Genomic DNA, 24,257 nt, shown 5'->3' with positions numbered 1-24,257 from the left:
TAGGCTGGAGTGCAGACATGAAATTGTAACTCCTGGGCTCAAGTGATCCTCCTGTCTCAGCCTGCAGAGTAGCTGGGACTACAGGTATATGCTACCACACCCAACTGTATATATATATATATACAGTTGGATCTACTATATATATATATATATCTATATATATATAGTAGATACATATATTTTGTAGAGACAGGGTCTCACTGTGTTGCCCAGGCTGGTCTCGAACTCCTGGACTCAAATGATCCTCCTGCCTCAGCCTCCCAAAGTGCTGGGATTACAGATGTGAGCCACTGTGCCTGCTAATGTTAATATTTTTAAATCTGTGAGTTTAATCTTTAACCTGAACTGACTGGCTAGAATAGCTCCAATACCAAGGGCAACCCCTAAATCACCCTGGGGACAAGCAGCTTCTGGAAACACAGTCAGCTGCCTCCACTGGTTTGGGACTCCATAAATCTAATATTTAAATAGCGGTGTATAGTTTACAAAGCTCTTTCACACATTATTGCATTTGATCCTAACAACAGTAGGAGATAGGCAAGGGAGATAATACCACCATCAATTTCATGGTAAATACATCATGGCTGTACAGAATAGAAGCAAACCCCAAATCACATACCTATTAAGAAGAACAGAGCTGCATCCTTGTCTCTTCCCACCATAACCATATCAGGCCATCTTCGCTTTGTAAGATCTAAAGTGGTGTCTGAGAGAAGATAATAAATAGCAAGAAAAAGACATAACGTGTTATAGATTTAACTTGGAAATGACTGAAGAGCATTTGCAAAATATATGTTGTAAATTACAGACAATCACATGCAAATATGCAAACATAATCGACTCGGTTGAGTTTCTCGTGAACCTCTTATTTTTCAGGGTATGTTAAGCCTCCGGCCCAGGGATTAGCACAGTGAATGTGGGGAATTCAACTGCTTCATTTTATAAACTTGATTGAACACAGATGTACCCTTTGCTATGCCAGGAGGAAAAGAAAGATGTGACTAGGGCTCTGAGCTGCTGAAATGCCTGTGTATTGGAGAGACAGACACATAGCAGGTCATTCATATCCAGTGTAGGGAGCAAGGTGCTGGTGGTCTGGGAGTTTAGAGGAGGGTTTGTAACCCAGTCAGGGGTTCAGAAAAGGAGGTAGGGGAAAAAAGCTTAAAGGAAATGTAGGAGTCAGTGAACAAATGATTCTTCCATACACTTGATCAGTTTCAGAGACAGCATTAATGACAACATTGACTCAATCTCTCTACTGGGAAACAGGAAAAACAGTGAAGACAGTTCTGTTTCCATATGGCTATCTCTAAGCAGGAGGAGTAGAGCAAATGAGTTCATGTTTATGAAACTTACTATTGCTTGCATAAAAAGCAGGGCCAGTGTCTGGGATATGAGGCTCAAATGATTCTTGGCAGATTTTTTTTAACATGTGATTTTTTTATGTCATGTCTAAGCCATTATGAATTAGCCTGATTCGCTCAAAGAACCACTGATACCACCAGGGCCATGGTTAGGTATTAAATGTACTATCAGTCTATTTGCTTAATTTGGCAGATGATTTGAACAAATATATAAATTGCAGTGTATGTTTATATAGTAGTCAAGTCTCTTTTTGATAAGAATTGCGCTTTTTCTTCTTTGGCCAAAGGAAGTTAATCTGTTGAACAAGATGATAACTTGACCAATTCTGCATTGCAAGTAATCATGTAAAGACCTAACTAGGTGACTACTACTGAAACCTAAGTTTCAGTATGAATCTGATGAAGATCCAGGGCTCTTCAACACAGCTGTTTTCTTTTTACGAAGGTCCTGATGAAGAACATAAGATGATTCCAGGTGAGGTGTCATCTGGAGAGACCAGGCTGGCAGCTAAGTGCAGGCGCTTACCTTAGTGGATTCCCTGTGGTCCAGCTTTTTAAATTTTCCTTGTTAGTACACCAAGAATGGTTCTGACTTTCAGGGAAATACTTTTAACTAAGTTTACTGGAGCATGATGTAGAAAATCAAATTGCCAATTTATTAATTTACAATGAGAAATATGTCTCTTTGTAGGCAGATCTGCCTGGGAGCAAGGTGATAGTGGTCTAGGAGTTTAGAGGAGGGTTGTTACCCAGTCAGGGGTCCAGAAAAGGCCGTAGCAAGGAAACGTAGGAGTCAGTGAACAAATGATTCTTCCCTACACTTGATCAATTTTAGAAAGCCAAAATTGTAAACAGTGGCTGCTCGGTGGACCAAAGTCAGTCGTGTGCTGTATAAATACTAATGGCATCTTGCTGAGATACCCCTGAGGTTCTATCTGCGTAACTATTTCTTTTCTAGGTCCTCAGTCTTTAGACATCCCCATGGGAGGAGATGGAATCCTATTAGAATCACCTGGAAGCTTTTACCAACTCTTCATGCCCTGTCTTCTGCTTCTAGCCATAATAGCATAACTGTTACTGGCTGTGATAACCACCAGTACACAGCTATAAAACAGACGAAACATGAGGCAACTGCTTCTAAGCACGGCACGGTTGACACCATAGCCTGTAATCCTTGGGAAAAGGGAAGCACATGAAATGAATCAGTCCCCTGTTAGCCCCAGCTTACTGCCTGGGGCCACTCACCAAACCTGGGCGTGGGAGGTGTCCAGGTAGTGGCTGCCATCTTGCTGGGCTGAAGAGGTAAACACCAGAGTACAGGGCAATTGAAGTGACTAGGAATTCCACTAGCTACTAGTGGGCTGAGCACTGGACAGGAGTAAGCTGAGCAGAGCAGGGCCCCAGGGATTACATGGGGGGGTTTCCCCTGTGATCTTAGGTGAAGGGCAGGCTGCACATATGCAGAGGGCAGCTGAGGCAGGTCTGAGCACTGAGTGGAGGTTCCACCGATTGTGCAGTGCTGGGAAATACGGGAATTCCAGCCCAGTCAGGGTGGGAAGATTCTCACCAAGTACTGTGAGCAATCAGTTGAGGCCTGAGAAAGGCCGATCTGTAGAATGACCATTATCTAGAACAAGTTTCTCTCTAGCACGAAAGACAAATAAAACCATGTGCGACAGAATCAAAGGAATCCAGTAAGTTAACTGCCTGACAGAACAACACACTCAATGCCCATTAAAGGAAGACAGTGTCATACAAACTCCCTGCAATATATCATCCACAATGTTGAGCATGCATAAACAAAAAGAGACATACAAAGAAGTAAGGCTATAATCAAGGAAAAAAGTAGTCAATAGAAATGGGTATTGAGGGTCAGATATGTTAGCTCACACCTGAAATCCCAGCACTTTCGGGGGCCACGGCAGGTGAATTGCTTGGGTTCAGGAGTTTGAAACCAGCCTTGGCAACATGGCAAAACCCCATCTCTACAAAAAATACAAAAATTAGCTGGGCATAGTGGTGTACACTTGTAGTCCCAGCTGCTCGGGAGGCTGAGGTGGAAGGATTGCTGGAGCCCGGAAGGTTGAGGTTGCAGTGAGCCATGATCACACCACTGCACTCCAGTCTGGGCAACAGAGCAAGACCCTGTCCCAAAATAAAAATAAAAATAAAGTTGTGTAAAAAAGAGAAAGAAATGGGTATTGAAATGCTCCAGATGTTGGAATTAGCAGATAAAAAAATGTAAATGCTATTATAAACACGTTCCAGCACTTCTAGAAATAGAGGAATGTAATGAGTAAACAGGTAGAGAAGCACAACAGAGAAATAAAAACTATTATAAAAGAACCAAATGGAAATGTTAGAACCAAACAGAACCTCTGAAATAAATCATTCACCGATGGGCTTTTAAGCAGATTGGAGACTGCAGAAAAGAGAGTCAGTGAATTGAAGATAGGTCAACAGATATTAGCCAATCAGAAGAACAGAGAGAAAAAATGTTTAAAAAATGGACAGTCCCAGTGATCTGTGGGACTATAGCAACCAGATCTAACGATGTGTAATTGAGTTTTCAGAAGGACAAGAGAGAGGAGATTGAAGGGAAAAAATACTTGAAGAAATAATGGGCAGAAATATCCTGAGTTTGCTTTTAAAAGAGCAACCTGAAGATCCAAGAAGCTAAGTGAAACCCAAGCAGGATAAATGCAAAGAAAGCCACACCGAAGCACACCAGAGCCAGGGTGCTGAAAATCAGATATAAAGAGGAAATACTAAAAAGCACCCAGTGAAGACACACATTACATGTAGGGAACAAGGATGTAAATGACAGCCTTGTCAGAAATGAACAGAGCTCAGAAGACAGTGGAATGACATTTGTATTAAGTGATGAAAGAAAAAAAAAACTGTCAACCAGAATTCTATATCTAGAGAAAATATCTTTTAAAAATCGTGGAAACTTAGATGTATAGGAAATAATTAAGATGGTCAAAATGGTAAATATGTGGATAAATATAAAAGACTAGTCTGGGCACGATGGCTCACGCCTGCAATCCCAGCACTTTGGGAGGCTGAGGCAGGTGGATCACGAGGTCAGGAGATCAAGACCATCCTGGCTAACATGGTGAAACGCAGTCTGTACTAAAAAAAAAAAAAAAAAAAAAAAAAAAAAAATTGCCAGGCGTGGTGGCGGACGCCTGCAGTCCCAGCTACTCGGGAGGCTGAGGCAGGAGAATGGTGTGAACCCGGGAGGCAGAGGTTGCAGTAAGCCGAGATCATGCCACTGGACTCCAACCTGGGTGACAGAGCAAGACTCCATTAAAAAAAAAAAAAAAAAAAAAAAAAAAAAGACTATTCTTTTTGTTGTTTTGAATTTGTTTATTTTTAAATGTTCAGTTTGATAAGTTTGGGCTATGAATACATTGATGTAATCACCACCCAAAACAAGATATGGGATATTTACATTGCTCCAGAAAGTTCCTTCATGCCTCTTTCCAGCCAAGCCCCACTTCCTCTAAAGCAACCCCTTTCTTATTTCTGTCACCATATGTTAGTTTTACCTGTTCTTGGATTTCATATGAATAGAATGAATAGTATATATTCTTCTGTATCTGGCTGCTTTTGCTCCACATAAGAGATTAATCCACAGTGCTGAGTGTATCTGTGGTTTGCTCCTTTTTATTGTTGACTAGCATTCCATTTGCATGAGTAACTATACACCACAATGCATTTATCCATTCTTCTGCTGGTAGACATTTGGGTGGTTTCCGCTGTCTTGCTATTATAAATAAAGCTGTTATGAATATCCTTATTACAAGCCTTTGTGGACATACACATTCTCATTTCTCTCAGGTAAATCCCTACATACAGAATTGCTGGTCATAGGTTGGGTGTGAGTTTAACATTAGAGAAAATACCAAACAGTTCTCAAAAATGGTTGTACCATTTTGCACAGTCCTCAACAATCTTTGAGGGCCCCAGTCCCTCTATATTCTTGCCAACATTTGTCAGTAATTTTGTTGTTGTTTTAGCCATTCTAGTAAGTGTGAAAAAGTATCTCATGATGGTTTTAACTTGCATTTCTCTGATCGCTAATGATGTTGAACACTTTTTTTTCTTTTTTTTTTTTTGTATTATTAGTAGAGACGGGGTTTCACCATGTTAGCCAGGATGGTCTCGATCTCCTGACCTCGTGATCCGCACACCTCGGCCTCCCAAAGTGCTGGGATTACAGGCGTGAGCCACTGTGCCTGGCCGAGCACTTTTTATGTGGCAACTGGCTATCTGTGTATCTTCTTTTGTGAAGCATCTGTGGCCCATTTTCTATAGCGCTACGTGTCTTCTTATTGAATGGCACCTGCTGCCTTCACCCCAGGCCTTGGGCTGTCTCATGCTTGCCACATGTCCCACCTGGCCCACCTCACTTCTTTGTGTTTGTGACCTGTCTTCTAAATATCAGCACTTAAAGACTGACTCAGAATGGCCTAAGTCTGCAGTCATGAAATGGAAAAATAGAAAGTAAAACTATTGCCAAGATATAAAGTATTTTAAAAGTGCTGTTCTTAAGATAATTTTGAATGTCTGTTCCGCATAAAAGTATTCTAGGGGTTTTATTCAGGGATTCGTAAGCTATAATTCATGAACCCAAAGAATTTATAATCAGGTGAGAAAACATGCATGCCAGCAAAAGATTGTAACATAAAATGAGGTAAGTGCTTTTTCCTTAAAATATTTGTCCTAGATGCTGTCTTAGGCCTTCACTTTCCATGATCTGTCTGATGATCTCATCTACCCCTATAGCTTTAAAGAGCCTATAAACTGCTCTCTCCCAATATCTAGCCCTAATCTCTCTCTTGTGAGCTCACCTCTTGGTGAACCACAGGCAGGACAACTCTCCATCGTCAAAACAGTCTTATTTCCACCCACTGCACACTCCCCACCTCAAAGGAAAACAGAATAAAACATATCTCTGCTTCTCCTCCTATATGCCTATGTTAGTTCAAGTGCAAACTAAGCTTCTGTAACAGAAACCCCCAAACACAGTGAAATAAATGATATAGAGGGATATTTCACTCTCATGTAATAGTCCAAAGTTGACAGGCCTAGGGGTGGCCGTGCTTCTCTGCTCTACAAGGGCATCAGGGACTCATCGCCACTGTCCCTAGGTTGCTATCCTCATGGATGGCTGAGAGTGATGCCCACAAAGGGCATATTTCAGCCTAAGGGAAAGAGAAAGAGAAAGCAAAGGGCCAGAAGTTTCCCTGTATGATCTAGAAGTTGCACACGTCACCTCTTTGTATCACTTAGACCCAAGCAGAGTCACTTGCCTGCATGAAGCTTCCAAGGAGATTGGAAAATGGAGCCTCTAGTGGGAAAGCCATTTTGGTTAAAACTTGGAGACGATTATTCACAAAATAAAGAAAGGGAGATGAGGATGGCGGGGGTATTTAAAAGTTCAACCACAACTTTGTGGCTCACTTATTGACATGCCACAATTCACAGAATAAGCTGATACCTTATCAGGGAGTCATCATCAGCTCTCTCCCTCCTCTCCTTCATACTTTACCATCCAATAGGTCATCAGTTTGTTGATTATAATTCAGAAGCGTGTTCTAATTCTGCCTCTTCCTCATTATTATTATAGTGACATAGTCTTTCTTATTGCAAAAGCCTCCTCACTAGTCCTTACCCCTACCCTTGCCCCTAAGTCTACCCTCCTGACTGCTACCACTGGGGATACATTTGAAAAACAAATTTGACTTCCCCTCCCTGATTAAAATCTATCAGTAACTAGAAACATGTTTTCCTCCAGGAGGAACAGCAGTTGTCTAGCTAGAGGGTCTGGGGTGAGAGGGAAATTTACTTTTTATTGCATTCACTTTCATAATGCTTGAATTTTTTTAGCATGCAAAAAATAAAAATCAAACCACTGTGATAAAGAGAGATCCTTCTTTGACTTTCTATCATTCATAGTTTAGCTAGAATTCAGGCTTTCTAGCACAGCAACCTCAGACTGCTGTCTGCCCACCCACACACAACTCCTGCTACTCCCATAAGATAGCCACATGCCCCTTGGAAGTTCTGCCAACTTCTCCTGCCTCTTCCTAAACTGTTCTGTCCCTCTCTTCACTCCACCAACCTCCCCAGGCTTCCTAGAAGACTCAAGTCCACCATCCCCTCTGTCACACCCTCCCTGGGCCGTTCCGCAGATGCTTGCAGACCACATGTATATCATTCGTAATCAAAGCTACCATTTACTGAATGCCAGTGAAATATCAAGGAGCATAAATGCATGGTTTCTAATTTTCACCATAACCCTGCAAGTTAGGTCATGTTATCTCTGTTTTACAGTTGAGAATATTGAGGCTCAGAGAAACAATCAATTGACTTGCCCGAGGCTAGAAGTTGTACAGAAAGGGGTTGACTTGAGGGTTATCAGGCTCCAAAACCATGCTTGTTTTTCCTACACGCGCTGTGCCTCTCATGCATCCTCAGAGTTTTTTTTCTTTGTTTTAAACTCTGTTTCTCCACTCAAATCACAATGGCTCCCAATATTATGACTGGATTTGTTGGTTTTCCCCCAAACCCCCATCCCGCCCATTACTCCCAGAGACGCTGTCCTAAAGCGCAGGCATCAGCAACTTGTTCTTGTTTTTCAGCTCTCTCCTCCTGACAGGCTGGGCATTCAATGTTTAGGTCCAAGTTTACTTTCCTTCACTTTTTTCTTCCCATCAGAGCTTCACTGCAAAAGCCTCCATTTCTGCTCTGCTGTCCATGTTCTCTCCCCCTTTTCTATCCCCAAATCCTGTTTTTCCTTCTTAAATCATTCCCAGCAACAATGAGTTTGTGAAGGGCTTCATCTGTCATGTTGAGAAATGTATCCTGTTCTCAGATGATGTGAAGTCACGAAGGACTTGACCAGATGCGGCCAGATGCAGACACACAATGCCCAGCAAAGGCTCAAAGTGTGGTCCTTCTTTACATTCACTCAACTTTTTTTAGTGAGATCAGGGGATAAACTGATTTTTTTCTACTAAAAAATATTCACAGACACATTCATAGACTTAATATAGTTCCACTCCTTGAAGCAAAGTCAACAATCTAAAAAAAAAAAAAAATTGGCAAAAGCATTTTGTATTTTTCTGTGGAATTTTTCTCTTTTCTTTAGTGCGTTTCTGAAGCAGATAGTTTCTTAGGGGTGCCTTAGTCCATTTTGTGCTGTTATAACAGTGTCTGGGACTGGAATTGATAAAGAACAGAGATTAATTTCTTAACAGTTCTGGAGGCTGGGAAGTCCAAAGTCAAGAGGCTGCTTCCGGTAAGGGCCAACTTGCTGTATCATACCATGGCAGAAGACAGAAGGAAAAGTGCAAGAGAGAGAGTGAGGGCAGGACAGAGAGAGAGAGAAGGGAAGGGGGGGGTGAACTCATTCTTTTTTCAGAAACTCACTCCCGTGATAATAACCCACTCCCATGGGATAATGACATTAATCTATCCATGAGGGCAGAGCCCTCATGACTCAATCGCCCCTTAAAGGTCCCACCTCTCAACACTGTTGCATTGGGGATTAAGCTTCTAATACATGCTTTTTGGGGTGATACATTCAAGCCATAGTAGGGGGTCATTTAAAGGGTTTTATTTTAGATAACAAATCACTCCATCCCAGGAAGCAACCCCACAGTATACAAAGATACATACAAATACCCCACACATATACAGACAAAGTGCGTATCAAAGAGAGCAGTTGGAATGACAAGGAATCTTCTTCCATTCCACTCACTGTTCTCCATGGTGGAAACAGGACAATTTGCTTGCGGCCACATTTGCATGGAGTTATGTGTAGACCCCAGAGTTCACCAGAGTATCAGGCAGAGTACTATCAGCAGGCAGAAACCACACCAGATAGTCTACCAGTGAGAATTTAATATAGAGAATTGTTAATTAGGCATTTGAAAATCAAAAAGAGAACTCTAAGTTATCATGAATGTAGCTGTAAGAAGCAGCTGGGATACTCAGGAAGAGGTTGGAATTATTTAATATTAAAACTTACAAGCTTGGCTAAGGCACTGTATGGACTGAATCTCAGACTGACAAGGGGCCATTGGTCTGCTGATGCTCATGTCTCTGAGCCTGGGGGAGGGATTCCAGGGGCTCAGATCCAGACTCAAAAAGGAGCAGCCAGGTGTCTGCTGAGGGAGCTGGGAGAAGGCATTTCCATGCAAGGAAAATCACAAGTACAAAGGCCCTGAGGCTCCTAAGCATCAGAACCACTTGGAGGGTTTGTGAAAATGCAGATTACTGGGTCCCGCCTCCAGTGTTTCAGATTCAGAGGAAGAGGGCGGAGCCCAAGAATTTGCATTTCAACATGCTTTCAGGTACTGCTAGTGTTGTTGGTCTGGGGATCCTCTTTTGAGAACCATAGGCTTAAAAGTGTTCAAGAAATGGCAAAGTGTGGCTGGAGCAGAGTGAACAGAGAAGAGGACCGAGAAGTGAAGTAAGGAGGCTACAGAGTCCAGATGGTGCAGGACTTGGCGTTGACCTGAGGGAGGTGAGGGCTTTAAGCAAAGGAGCAACATGCTCCATCTGTAGTCTTCCGAGTCTCTGGCTGCTGTGCTGAGACTAAATGGTACAGGAGACAAGCACTGGGATAGTGCAGAGAGAACAGTTGGGGCCATTGCAGTTATATGGGTGAGAGATAGTGGTGGCTGCAGCCAGGGTGGTGGTGGTGAGGAGGGGAGATGTGGCCAAATTCCAGATGTAGTGAAAAGGCAGAGCTGATATGGCCTGATTGCAGTAATTTGAAAGTCAGTGGAAGATAGGGAATTGGAGGCAGGGACAGGAGACTTGTGTTTGTTTTGTAAGGAAGACTATAAAGAGGGAGAGAAATGGAGAGTAACCACATAGCTAGAGGACATCATAGGAAGGAAGGCTGTGCTTTTGTGTGGTCTTGTTCTGCTTGGGAAAGATGAGAGAGACACCATCATTTGTAGAGGCTGTGTGTTTAGAGCCCGAGTGAAACCCCTAGTGCCAGAGGGAATCGCAGGGAATGAGGCTCAGGAGAAATAGAGAAGGTGCACCAGGCTGAACGACGTCCCCGATGATGTCCTCGTTCTAGTCCCCAGAGCCTGAGAGTGTGTTACCTCCTGTTGTTAATGGACTTTGCAGGTATGATTAACTCAAGGATCTTGAGATGGGGAGAGTATCCTTTGGGGCCCAGTGGAATCATAACGCTTCATGTAAGAGGGAAGTTACAGGCTCAGAGATGGAGAAAAAGATGTGAGGATGGAAGCAGAGGTCACAGAGAGATTTGCTAATTTGCAGATTCTGCACTGTTGGTGCCTCTGATGGGGGAAGGGGCCATGAGCCAAGGAACACAGGTGGCCTCAGGGGGCTGGAAGAAGGGAGGAGATGTATTCTCCAGGGCGCCTCCAAAGGGAGCACACCCCTGCCCACACCCTGATTTGAGCCTAGTGAGACCAGTTCAGGCTTCTGACCTCTAGGACTGTGGGATCATAAAGTGGAGTTGTTTTAAGCCCCTAAGTTTGCGGGAATTTGTTAGAGCGGCCACAGGAGATTCCTAGAGAGGTCACAGGTCCAAGAGTGTGAGAAATGGTCATCAAGGAATATCACCTTGAATAAGACACTGCTTCTAGAAGGAAGATTTTCTTTAGTTTCAGAACGAGGAACAGGAGAGCTTTGTGCCTGTTGACTTCAATTTTCCCAGTGAAGTAGGCTCCAAGGGCACACGCCCTACTGGGGCATTTTGTAGCTGAGGAAGTTGAGGCCCAGAGCTAGGTGACTTGCCCTAGGTCACACAGCCACCGAAGACCAGAGGTGGATTCAATCCCAGGTGCTCTGACTCCTGAGCCCACACTCTTGACCACTTCACCACAGAGCCTCTTCTGAGCAAAGAAAAGGGAGCCTTCAAAATGATAGATGTTGTGGCTCATGCCTGTAATCCCAGCACTTTGGGAGGCCGAGGCGGGCATATCACTTGAGGTCAGGAGTTCCAGACCAGCCTGGCCAACATGGCAAAACCCCGTCTCTACTAAAAATATGAAAATAAGCCAGGTGTGGTGGCACGTACCTGTAATCCCAGCTACTCAGGAAGCTAAGGCAATCGCTTGAACGTGGGAGGTAGAGGTTGCAGTAAGCCAAGATCGCACCACTGCACTCCAGCATGGGCGACAGAGTGAGACTGTGTCTCAAAAAAAAAAAAAAGAAAAGAAAAGGAAAGAAATGATAGATGTTGGCTGGTGGAGATGGCATGGTAGAGCCATTCCTGCAGACTCTGGAGGTCCTGGCTGCTGGCTCTGGACAGGATCTGAAGGTTGTGGTGTTGAGCAAGCCATTCTTGCAGATGTGGAAGGTGCCTGCAAGGAGGCTGGGAACAGGTGTGGAGAGGGCGGCTGTGAGCAGGTGCCTGAAAGCAGAAAGGGATCACTCTGTGACTCTGAGAGATGTGGAGGATAAGAAGCTGAAGGCGGGAGCCTGGAAGCAAATTCAGTAACCTGAGACTCCACTAGCGAAGAGGGCACAGCTTTGGACCCAAGTGTGAACAAACAGTCCTAAGGCCAGGAGTGGGGGCTCAAGCCAGGGAGAGAGAACAGGAAGATCTAGAATTCAGACAGGTAGGAGGGTCAGAGTGGCAGCCCTGGGCAGGTCCCTGTAACCAGTGATAGGGCACCGTCTGCCCTCTGCTCTGTTTTTAAGCAGCCTTCCTGGCACAAGTGATAAAGGCTGTTGGTATTCCACACACCAGAGTTGGCAGGGCTCTGTGGTCCTGAGTCCTGAGTATGGAGACCTAGGGCCTTGTGATTCCAAGGGTGGTCCCTAGGGCAGCAGCGTTACTATCACCTGGGGGCTTGTTTGAAATGCAGACTTTCAGATTCCACCCCAACTAATTCACAACCTGAATTAGCATCTGCATTTTAACAGGATCCTCCGATAGTCGGTATTGCAGTTTAAGAAGCACTGTCTTTGCTTACAGCAGTGATTCTCAAAAGTGTGGCCTCTGGACCAGCAGCATCAGCATCACCTGGGAACGTGTTAGAAATGCAGATTCTCAGCCCCTGCTGAATCAGAAACTCTGGGTATAAGGCCTAGAAATCTGTTTTAAGCAGCCATGCTAATTCTAACGCATGCTCGAGTTTGAGAAGCACTGGCTTGGGATAGGATGATGTGGCAGTTATAAGCATAGATTTGAGATTCCACAGATTCAGGTGGACTTGGTTCTGCTGCCCAGATTCCTCCTTTTTCATTTGGGAAAATTAAGCAGGAATCACACCTACTTCACAGAACTTTTGTGACATTCAATAACCCTCTCTACACAGAGGACGCAGTAGAGCAGCCAGCGCAGAATGAGGGCTCAGTACCCATTAGCGGTGAAGCCATCAACAGTGAATGCCTCAGCTAATATGTATTGAACTACTAGTAGAGGCCAGCATGGTGCTGAGCACTTACTATGAATTATCCCATTTAAACATCACGCTAGCCCTAGGAGGGAAGTCCTGGTGCAATCCCCATTTTACAGATGAGGACAGTGAGGCTTAGGGGGCTTAACTCCCTGCACAGGAGCATCAGCTGGTAAGCAATAAGCAGGCCTCAAGCTCCAGTGCTTTGGACACGAAAGCCCATGCTGTTAGACACTTGTGCTTTACTTACCACAGCACTGGGAGAAATATCATAGCTGGAGGCATCCCCAGTAATGCATTTCACACCAGGTAATCGCATAGGCTACCCTTAAAATTATAATCTTTGCACACTAATATTTCTGCCCCGTTGAGGATTTGCATGTCCAGCCCTGTTTCCTGCCCTGGGGTCTGGGTGATGCCTCATCTCGTCCCAACTTGTTTCTGTTTTTCCTCCAACTCACCATTCTTTCTAGCCTCACGTCCTGGAACTCCTCAGTCCCTGCTCCTTCCACTTGACCATCAGTGACCTTGGCGAGAGGCAGAGCCAGCCAGCCGCCGTGCTGGGGGCTTCATGAACATAAATACATTTAATCCTGGCCTCTGCTCCATGAGGTTGCATTACCTTCATTTTCTAGTTGAAGGTCACATCTCTAAATGTCCACTCCGTCTTTGTGACTGTCTAAGTTAGAACAGTCTGCCTGCTGGCAGGAAGCCAGGGCTCCATGGGGAAACCACGACCATGGGTGCAGCAATTCCCTTGAAAGCTGTTCCGTTCTAGACGCATTCCAGGAGGAGACAGTTACCAATGAAATGGGATTCACACCTGCAGTAGGGACACACACCCATTGGCCAGGACATCCAGCATCTGAAGGTTGGACACTGTCCTGGAAGGGGTGTGGCTCTCCAATGCTGCTGTCTCAGACAGGCCTGCCCCTTGGGAACAGGCCACCTCCCACCTTTTGAGGACTGTGCAGGAAGGTATCTCCTTGCTTTGTTTCAAGTCAGCACATATTTATGGAAATATGCCATATGCCTGGCATTGCATCAAGTGATGGGAATCTGTAGATGAAGGTAGCCCAGCTGAGGTCTAGCCAGGGCAGTAGACAGACATTTTTATTAGCCATTGCCATCAACACACTCTTGGGCTATTGATAACTGCCTGAAAGCCTTGCTTCTTCTGTGTCTATGCCTAAAAGTTCCTGGGCGGAAACAATTCAAGGTGATCTCTTTTGTTCCTAGGAATCCGTTTGATGTATTTGGTTGTAATCAGGAGAAGCTGGGATGAGTTGATAGGGAAAATCATGCCTTTCCTGTTTAAAGTGAGGTTCTGTAGATTTAAAACATAAATCCATTCCTGTGCAAAATTAAAAGCCATAAACTGATGAGTAATAAAGAAAGATAATCATATGGCCAGGTGCGGTGGCTCACGCCTGTAATCCCAGCACTTTGGGAGGCTGAGGCAAGTGGATCACTTGAGCTCAGGAGTTTGAGACCAGCATAGGCAACATGGTGAAACCCCATCTCTGCCAAACTACAAAAAATTAGCCAGGTGTGGTGGTGCGTGTCTGTAGTCCCAGCTACTAAGGAGGCTGGAGTGGGATATCACTTAAGCCTGGGAGGCGGAGTTTGCAGTGAGTTGAGATTGCACCACTATACTCCAGCCTCAGTGACAAAGTGAGACCTCATCTCAAAAAAAAAAAGAAAAGAAAAGAAAGAAAGAGAGGTGCCTCCCACATCCTGTGGAAAATATGCTTTGTATTTGACAACCTAAAAAAAAAAAGGAATAAAATTTTGAACCTATTACCATCAAATGCATTTAGATTTATTATCTAGCAGCCATTTGGTCTCCTACTCACCTAAGAGCAAATAAGGTCACCCAAACTATGGGATAGAGGAATGAAGTTAGCAGCAGGCTGTGGAAAGAGGCCCCTCCAAGCTGTGAAGCTTATTAAATGATTGGGTCACGGGAGTTTATTTTTTAGAACCCCACAGGGCAATTCTACGTAGCAAAGAGTGGTCGCAAACTTAAACTTTTGCCTGTCTTTAAACATTTTTCAGTAATTTTTTAAAAGCTCTTTCTAAAAGGGATGTTCAACATGGAGATGATGGTACCTTACAATTTATGTAACAAATACTCATTTGACATAAGATTAAAAATCATTTTTCGATGCCATTTTGCACAGGAAAAAAAAAACAACTAGTAAATGACCACTGCAATCACAGGGAGCCATTATCTGGCCTTTGCAATGCCCGGGCCTTCTGGATGGCCCCCATGTAGTGTATTGTATGAACCGGTGCCGTGGAGATCTTAAAACTCTGCAAGCCCAAATTAACCTGGAGGAGAGGAAGAAATGGGCTCTCTGCAAAACCATTTCCTATTAAAGCCATTTCCTATTTATGGGCAGTAGTGCTATTAGTTCTCACATGGACAGCATTTTTGTTTTCTTTGCGAAAACTCATAATTATAACCATCCTCTTAAATCCATTTCCGCTTTCTTCCTTTGCCTCCATAAATCATTCTTGTATTTTTCTCTTCTCAGACCAAGAAGGTTATAAGCTTGCAATTATATTCCCACACAGAATCAGTCATTATCCATTTGTTGAAATGCTTCTCCTCTAGTTTAAGAATACATAAAATGAGACCAGGCGTGGTGGCTCACGCCTGTAATCCCAGCACTTTGGGAGGCTGAGACAAGGGGATAGCTTGAGCCAGGGAGTTCAAGACCAGCTGAGACAACATTGAGAAACCCTGTCTCTACAAGAAAATGCAAAAATTAGCCAGTGTGGTGGCGCACACCTATCGTCCCAGCATCAGTGGTGGGGGCTGAGGTGGGAGGATCATGTGAGCCCGGGAGGTGGAGGCTACAGTGAGCCATAATCACACCACTGCACTCCAGCCTTGGTGATGGAGGGAGACTTTGCCTCAAAAAAACAAAAAAATCCCAGAAGAATACATAAAATGGCCAAGTATTTATTACTAAAGAAGAGCTTTAAACTAATCAGGATTTTTGTTCTGCTTTTCCTCATATTTCTTTGTTTCCCTTCTTCCAAAGCATATGGCAGAATAACAATATTATTATTCTTCAAAAGAGCATTCCTGAGGCTGGGCACTGTGGCTCACACCTGTAATTCCAGCACTTTGGGGGGCTGAGGCAGGAGGGTCACTTGAGGGTCAGGAGTTCTAGACCAGCCTGGCCAACATGGTGAAACCTTGTCTCTACTAAAAATACAAAAATTAGCCAGGTGTGGTGGCAAGCACCTGTAATCCCAGCTACTCAGGAGGCTGAGGCAGGAGAATTGTTTGAACCTGGGCTGCAGAGAGGTTGCAGAGAGTTGAGATTCTAGCTGTGTTAGCTTACATGAGTCACTGAACCCCTCCAAGCCTCCATTTCTTCTATTAAATCAGGAGGAAAATGCCTGCTTCATCCATCTTTGCAATATGCAGTGAAGGTTAAACAAATCAATATTGTGTGTTAAGAACCTTCATAAACTATGAAACTCATACAGATGCCAGGCATTGATATTGCTGTGAATTTCTCATGTCACTGGGACATGAAGTGATTCTGCAAAAGCACGTTTTTCCTGTAATTGAAGTATCTCTTTAGGGGCCCATTTTGGAAGGAAATTATCATAAAATCTGGTACACCTTTCCCTGTTTGCTTTAACAGAAGATAGTGGATGTAATATATACCCATGCACCCCTGCATCATCACAATACCCATAGAATTTTAGGATGCTAGGACAGAAACGGGCTGAATACTGAAGGTTCCCAACCTCCTCGTTTGACAGATGAGAATGCCGGGCCCCTGAGAGCCCTGTGCCTTGCTGAAGCTACCACAGCTGGTGTGGACAGAGCCTGAGCGGCAGGCTCCTGCCCCACCTCGCCTGCCTGGCTTCAGAGCCTGGGCCAGAGGCTCCTGCCCCGCCTCGCCTGCCTGGCTTCTGCTTTGTCCTTCTGCCTCCTCTGACCAGTCCCCTTCCTGGACTTTCACTTTTTCCACCCACCCCTTCTAATCTCTGGTTATCTGGAAACTCTGACCTGCAGGATTCAGCATACAGTAAGTTCTTTAAGAAAGAAGGCGGCCGGGCACGGTGGCTCACACCTGTAATCCCAGCACTTTGGGAGGCCGAGGCCGGTGGATCATGAGGTCAGGAGATAGAGACCATCCTGGCTAATGCGGTGAAACCCCGTCTCTACTAAAATACAAAAAGTTAGCCAGGCGTGGTGGTGGGCACCTGTAGTCCCAGCTACTTGGGAGGCTGAGGCAGGAGAATGGCCTGAACATGGGAGGCGGAAGTTGCAGTGAGCCGAGATCGCACCACTGCACTCCAGCTTGGGCGACGGAGCGAGACTCCGTCTCAAAAAAAGAAAGGAAGGAAGGAAAGAAAGAAAAGAAAAGAAAAGAGAGAGAGAGAGAAAGAAAGGAAAGAAAGAAGAAGAAGAAGGAAGGAAGGAAGGAAGGAAGGAAGGAAGGAAGGAAGGAAGGAAGGAAGGAAGGAAGGAAGGAAGGAGGTTGGGTGTAGTGGCTCACACCATAATCCCAGAAATTTGGAAGGCCAAAGCGGGAGGATCGTTTGAGCCCAAGAGTTCCAGGCTGCAGTGAGTCATGATTGTGCCACTGCACTCCAGCCTGGGTGACAGAGCAAGACCCTGTCTCTAAAAAATAATAATAAAAATAAATAAAATTTAATTAAAAAAAAAAGAAGTAAGGGGTGAGATTTCAATGCAGCACTTCTGACATGGATTAGGGGATCTGGAGGCCTCTGTAGTCATCCAGTTTGGGGGCTGTGTTCTCAAAAGTTTGGCTCACAGGGAAGGAAAACCAGTGCCCTTTAAAATGCCACCTTGATAAGAAATATTTCTGTATTTGTTACATCCCATCCCAGACTCCTAATGCCCAAAATGCCCTTCACCTTAGTACAGCCAAATCTCAAATATCCTTTCACAAACTGTTTACAGACCCTCAGGGAGAAAAACACAACTATTAACCTACCCCACCGCACTGGGGGAGTTTAATAACTAGAGTCCATCCTGGGGGTCCATGCTTTTAATAACTCAATACTGTATAAAATATACCGCAGCATGTGAACCAGGTGATACCATCATTAATCATGAAAGGCTTATCAAAATTTAGCAGTCTTGAATTTTATATTTTTCATACTAACTGGCAACCTCCAACATCCAGAAAGGCCCTTCCTAAGGATTGTGACCCAGAGGGGAATTCCACTGTAAGATTCCTGTCTGTCCCGCACCTCCTGCATCCCATCCATGAGCAAGTCAATTTGTCTTTGCCCCCCAAATGCAGCCCCCATCAATCCTTTCCTCCCCATGCAACAGCCTGAGTCCAAGTCACCACTGAATCTCACCACCTGGGCTCCAAACACATTCTCCTCACTGATTGCCTCGCTTCCATCCTTGCCTCCTACAGTCTATTCTCCACAGAACTCCCAGAGGGATTTAAAAGCTTCATTCGTTCCTGTTATCCCCTGTTTATACTCTCTGGGGACTTTCCATTGTTACCTGAGCATAACCCTAACTCTTTCTTTTTTTTTTTTTTTTTTTTTTTTTTTTTGAGAGGCAGTCTCGCTCTGTTGCCCAGGCTGGAATGCAGTGGCGCAATCTCGGCTCACTGCAAGCTCTGCCCCCTGGGTTCACGCCATTCTCCTGCCTCAGCCTCCCGAGTAGCTGGGAATATAGGCGTCCGCCACTACACCCGGCTAATTTTTTGTGTATTTAGTAGAGACAAGGTTTCACCATGTTAGCCAGGATGGTCTCGATCTCCTGACCTCGTGATCCACCCGCCTCGGCCTCCCAAAGTGCTGGGATTACAGGCGTGAGCTACCGCACCCGGCCGACCCTAACTCTTTCGAGGTCCCACAGGCCCTGCGTGATCGATCCCTACCTTCCTCTGGAACTTCACCTCCTTCTGCTCTGCCCCATGAACACTTAGGCCCCACTGGTTGTCTTTCTGTCCACAGTATACCAGAATTGTTCCCATCTTAAGACCTTGGCATTTGCAGTTCCTTCTACCTGGGACTCCCTTTCCCCATCTCTCTACGTTCTTCTATGTCATTCAAGTCTGTTTGAATGGCATCTTCACCGAACAGCCTTCCTTATCCACCCCAGCTGAACTTGCCTTCTCCTTTCCCCGGTCTTTCCCTAGCCTTGCTTCTATTTCACTTTCTTTACTGCACTGATCTAAAGTTTTTACTATCTGAAATTTTGCATCCTGGCCGGGTGGGGTGGCTCACATCTGTAATCGCAACACTTTGGGAGGCTGAGGCGGACGGATCACTTGAGGTCAGGAGTTGGAGACCGGCCTGGCCTACATGGTGAAACCCGATCTCTACTAAAAATACAAAACTTAGCTGGGCTTGGTGGCACATGCCTGTAATCCCAGCTGCTCAGGAGGCTGAGGCAGGAAAATCACTTGAACCCGGATGGCAGAGGTTGTTGTGAGCCAAGATCACATCACTGCACTCCAGTACCAGGGCGAGACTCCATCTCAAAAATAATAACAATAATAAAATGAAATTTTGCTTCCTACATTTTTTGCTCATTTGTTTGCCCGCCATGACAGCGTCTGTTCACTATGCCAAGAACTATGCTTGTCACACAAGAGGTGACATAAAGTCAACATCAGTTTATTGACTGTTGGCCTGCCTATCTGAACACAGATACAAAAATGAGGATAGCAACTGTCCTTGCCCACCGCTGAGGGAGACAGACGGGTAAAGAGGTGTGTTGCAGTTTACAAGAGTGGGTGTTTTTAGGAAGCTATGGTGAGGCATTGTCCTCCCTCCCAGTATTACCACACGGGCGCATCGTGGAGGCCCCCACCAGAGGGGTGGACAAGAGGAGAGGCCTCAGCTTATGCTCCAGCCTCTGCTAGGCAGGCCTAGCCCTCCCGCACATTGATCTTAGGTCACTTACTTCCTCCTTCTGAGCCTCTGCCTGCTCTTTGCAAATGGATTAGGCTACTTACGGGACCCCTAGTAGGCTTACTGTGTGGGTAACGGTATGAGGCAGGTGCTTGGCACCCAGGAAGCACTCGCAGATGCCACCTGTGATTTTCACAGCGCCAGCTCCCTTTTGGTCACCAGGTCCTAGAGATGCTGCAGGGACCTGCAGAGATGACAAGAGTCCCAGCGACTCCTGTTCTTTCACTCTTGGTCCATGAACTTTCTGTTGTTTTTCTTTTTGAGATGAAGTCTTGCTCTGTCACCCAGGCTGGAGTGCAGTGGCATGATCTCAGCTCACTATAACCTCTGCCTCCTGAGTTCAAGCGATTCTCCTGCCTCAGCCTCCCAAGTAGCTGGGATTATAGGCACGTGCCACCAAGCCCGGTTAATGTTTGTATTTTTAGGAGAGATGGGGTTTCACCATGGCCAGGCTGGTCTCCAACTCCTGACCTCAGGTGTTCTGCCTGCCTCAGCCTCCCAAAGTGCTGGGATTACAGGTGTGAGCCACCGTGCCCAGCCATGGTCCATGAACTTTCATCCTTCATTTTCAGCGGTTCCTTTCTCACTTCTTAACGTTGTCATCAAAAATCAGTAATTAGAGAGAGTAGGGCTCCACAGGGTAGTGTGTCCAGGATCCCAGGCAGTTGTGTTTCATGCAACCCACCCTGACCACCTTGCGGATGGATGTTCCTGTGACCTAACAGGTTTGGACAAAGACATTTGCCACCAGAGGGCATTTTTCAGGCAGCATAGCTCTGCCTGGTGGTCACAGGTTTGTTACAAGGATCTGTGCCACCAAAAAAGAAAAACTACACTGCCTAAAGATGCTCATAATATTTAATCCCGTGTAATTTTACACCTAGGAATGTATCCTAAATGAAAAAAAGCAAAATGATATATGGGTGAACATGTTTGTTGCATTGTCTATAATGGCAAATCTTGGAAACAAACTAATTGTGCAATAATGAGAGAATATAAATTGTGTTACATGAACATGAGAATATAAAGTAGCCGTAAAATGTTAGGTAGGAAGACATGGGAAATTCCTAACAGGATATTAAGAATTCTCACCACTGAAATGCTCTGAAGGGATTACACAATTAAAATGTTCATTTTCTTTGTGTAGTGACATTGGGGTAATTTTTTAAATTAAATTTTGTCCTTGACAGTTATTTTGTCTTTTCAATTGCTCCCAATCTCTTGAAGAAACAACTTAATCTTTTATCTAACTGTGGTATTGTCTTTCATCAGTATGTAATGATAGTGACTATTGTAGTGACCTAAATATATATAATGTGCATGTAAATATATAAATAATATATACTATGTGTATATATGTAATGGTAACATTACATATATATACACACAAAGTATTGGTTCATCATTTATTTTATAGCTATTATAAAGCATTCGCTATGACATAAAAGGCCACATAATATTCTTATTTATGATTTTATTACGAGCTATAGAGCCAGATAGTTCTCTTTTTTTTCAATCTAGTGCTGTAACCACCTATTTTTGCTGCCTCTTTGGAAAACCAATGTGAAGTTACAATTATTCAGAAGACACTTGGGACAGTCGTTGAAAGCAAATTGATCTTACTCGTTGAGTGTTCTCCTACTCAATTTATGAACTGTGGTTGAAACTAAGCTTGTCTTATAAATGGTTCCAACAGCAATTTTACTCTGCTGTTGTCTTAAGGGTCACACTACATCTTACTGGTTTACACTCAGAAGTTGGTAGGTTGATATCTTTATATTATATATGTCAGAGGATGTTCCAAATGCAGTTTTAATAATATTTTAGGTATTTTTATATCAGATGTGTGTGTATTATTCGTTGTCAATAAACATCAGTTATTTAAAACTGTACAACAGATTATAATCCTACTTTTGCTTTTCACATCTATGCTTATGAATTAGAAATGTTATATTCTCTTGGCCAATCATAATCTGATTATTTGAAAATCTATTTTCTCAGCTCCCTCGATTATAGGGGTTTATGATAGTGGTGTCTGTCTTCACTCTAAAGGACTAAATGTTTTCACATGAATAGAAATAATGAAAGTGAAACTCCAGGTGTTGTCTCATGCTGTTAAATTAGCTTACATTAATCTCTGTCTGAAAAGTGCCCAAGTAGATAGACTTCTGAAGGTTTACTAGAGGCAACAGGATATTTATTTCTTTAGGGACTCCATTATTGGAGCCATTTCCCTGGTGCCAGCTGCTCTTATTATCCAATATTTTCTACAGGCCTAGGGCTTACAACAGAGAGCCATTGGAAGAATGTAAGCATCACCTCTCATTTTATAATAGCAATTGGGAATTTGGGGATTGGACCTATATGTGCAAAAAGTGATTACTTTGCCACTTTGTAGACAGCAAAACTGAGGTGTACCCAGTTTGTGACTTATTTGAGACAACAGTGCAGTTCAGGGACAGCCCTAGAATGAAACCCAATCATTTCTGAGCCTCTGGTAGAGTGCCTGGTCCATGAATCATCCTACCACTGGATAAAACTATAAGTGAAATTGAACTTTTACCAGAACTTTTGAAAACCCAGACTTCTCTTTAATTATGACAATAATTTTAAAAATCTTTTTACTTCTAAGTCATGCAAACAATAAATAGGGATTTAATGAAATATATATCATTACAGGAATTCAATATACAGTGAATCCTATACCTTGGCACCCAACCTCCCAAAGGAGAAAGAGTAGAAATATAGATACATTTTTATCACAAATGTAATTTTGCAATTACACTGTTTTGCATGTTGCCTTTTCTTGGTTTAACAATATATTACAGAAGTCATTCCATGATACTACAAAAAGATTTGCCTTATTTTTTTACTGGTTACCTATATCCCACTGGCACAAGATTCAACCTATATGTGTACTGGATTTCTCATCATAATTTAAGTAGCCCCCTACTAGTTCCCTAAGGCAAATTATGCTATAGTGGTTGTCCTTGAGCCAGTTTTTTGTGCACTTGTGAAATTATTGTATTAAAAGATATGTGTCATTTAATTTTTTCATCAATGTAAATAAGTTGTTTTTACTCATTTATATATGTTTTGTCTGTTTTATTCCATCTACACAAGTCAACTTATTGCCTTGATCTTCTGGAGTTAAAGCTACTGACATTGGCACGTGATAAATAATTTTTTCCCATGCAAAACAGTACTTTCTAAAAACAAAATAAATGATTAGCATTTTTCTTATTATTTTCATTTGAGTTTTATGTGCTCAATGTATCTCTAGCTAAAAAGTGGTAAGAATGATTCCTAGGTTCCACGTACAGCCATGCACCACATAACAACATCGCAGTCACCAACAGACCTCATGTACAAAGGTAGTCCCGCAAGATTATAATGCAGCTGAAAAATTTCTGTCACCCAGTGACGTCAGTCTCGTAGCACAATGCGTGACTCACATCTTTGTGGTGATGCTGGTATAAACAAACCTAATGTGCTGCCAATCGTATAAGAGTCCAGCACACATAATTATGTTCAGTACCTAATACTTGATCATCTAAATGACTTTGTTACTGGTTTATGTATTTACTATGCTATATTTTGATAATTATTTTAGAGGGTACTCCTATTTATTATAAAATAAAATTTACTGTAAAACATCCTCAGGCAGGTCCTTCAGGAGGTACTGCCGAAGAAGGCATTGTTTTCCTAGGAGATGACAGCTCCATGGGTGGTACTGCCCCTGAGGACCTTCCAGTGGGACAAGATGTGGAGTTGGAAGATGGAGATGCTGATGGTCGTGGGCCTGTGTAGGCTTACACTAATATATGCATTTGTGTCTTAGTTTTTAACAAAAAAGCTTAAAAAGTAAAAAAGTAAATAAAAATTTTAAAAATAGAAAAAAGCTTTTAGAATAACGATATAAAGAAAAACCATGTTTGAACAGCTTTACAGTGTATTTGCGTTTTAGGCTAAGTGTTGTTACAAAAGAGTCAAAAAGTTTGAAAAAATTAAAAAGTTTGTGAAGTAAAAAGTTATGGTAAGCTGAAGTTAACTTATTTTGAGGACAGAAACATTTTTTTTAATAAACGTAGTGTAGCCTAAGTGTATGGTGTTTCTAAAGTCTGTAGTAGTGTACAGTCATGTCGTAGGCCCTCACGTTCACTCACCATTCACTGACTCACCCAGAGCAGCTTCCAGTCCTGCAGGCTTCATTCGTGGTAAGTACCCCGTGCAGGTGTACCATTTTTTATCTTTTATACCATATTTCCACTGTACCTTGTTAATGTGTAGATATGTTTAGATTCACAAATACTTAGCATTGTGTTATAACTTCCTACAGTATTCAGTATAGTAACATGCTGTGCAGGTTTGTAGCCTAGGAACAGCAGGCTACACCATACAGCCTCGGTGGGTAATAGGCTATGCCTATACTCCATGATGTTTGCACAATGATGAAATTCCCTAATAAAGCATTTCTCAGAACGTATCTCCATCATTAAGCGATGCATGACTGGATATCCATATATGTGTGTGTGTGTGTGTG

General features: G+C 43.5%; 1 protein-coding gene across 5 annotated transcripts in view; it reads left to right on the top strand.

The window, feature by feature from the left end:
* Positions 1–24,257, top strand: part of MTUS2 (microtubule associated scaffold protein 2) — a 690,072-nt gene that overhangs the window by 636,067 nt on the left and 29,748 nt on the right. The gene's annotated exons all lie outside the window — the stretch shown is intronic.

The sequence above is a fragment of the Nomascus leucogenys genome, chromosome 9 (genome assembly GCF_006542625.1).
Source record: "Nomascus leucogenys isolate Asia chromosome 9, Asia_NLE_v1, whole genome shotgun sequence".
NCBI lineage: Eukaryota > Metazoa > Chordata > Mammalia > Primates > Hylobatidae > Nomascus > Nomascus leucogenys.
Note: the sequence above shows the minus strand (reverse complement) of the source record. Positions and strands in the feature narration are given on the sequence as shown.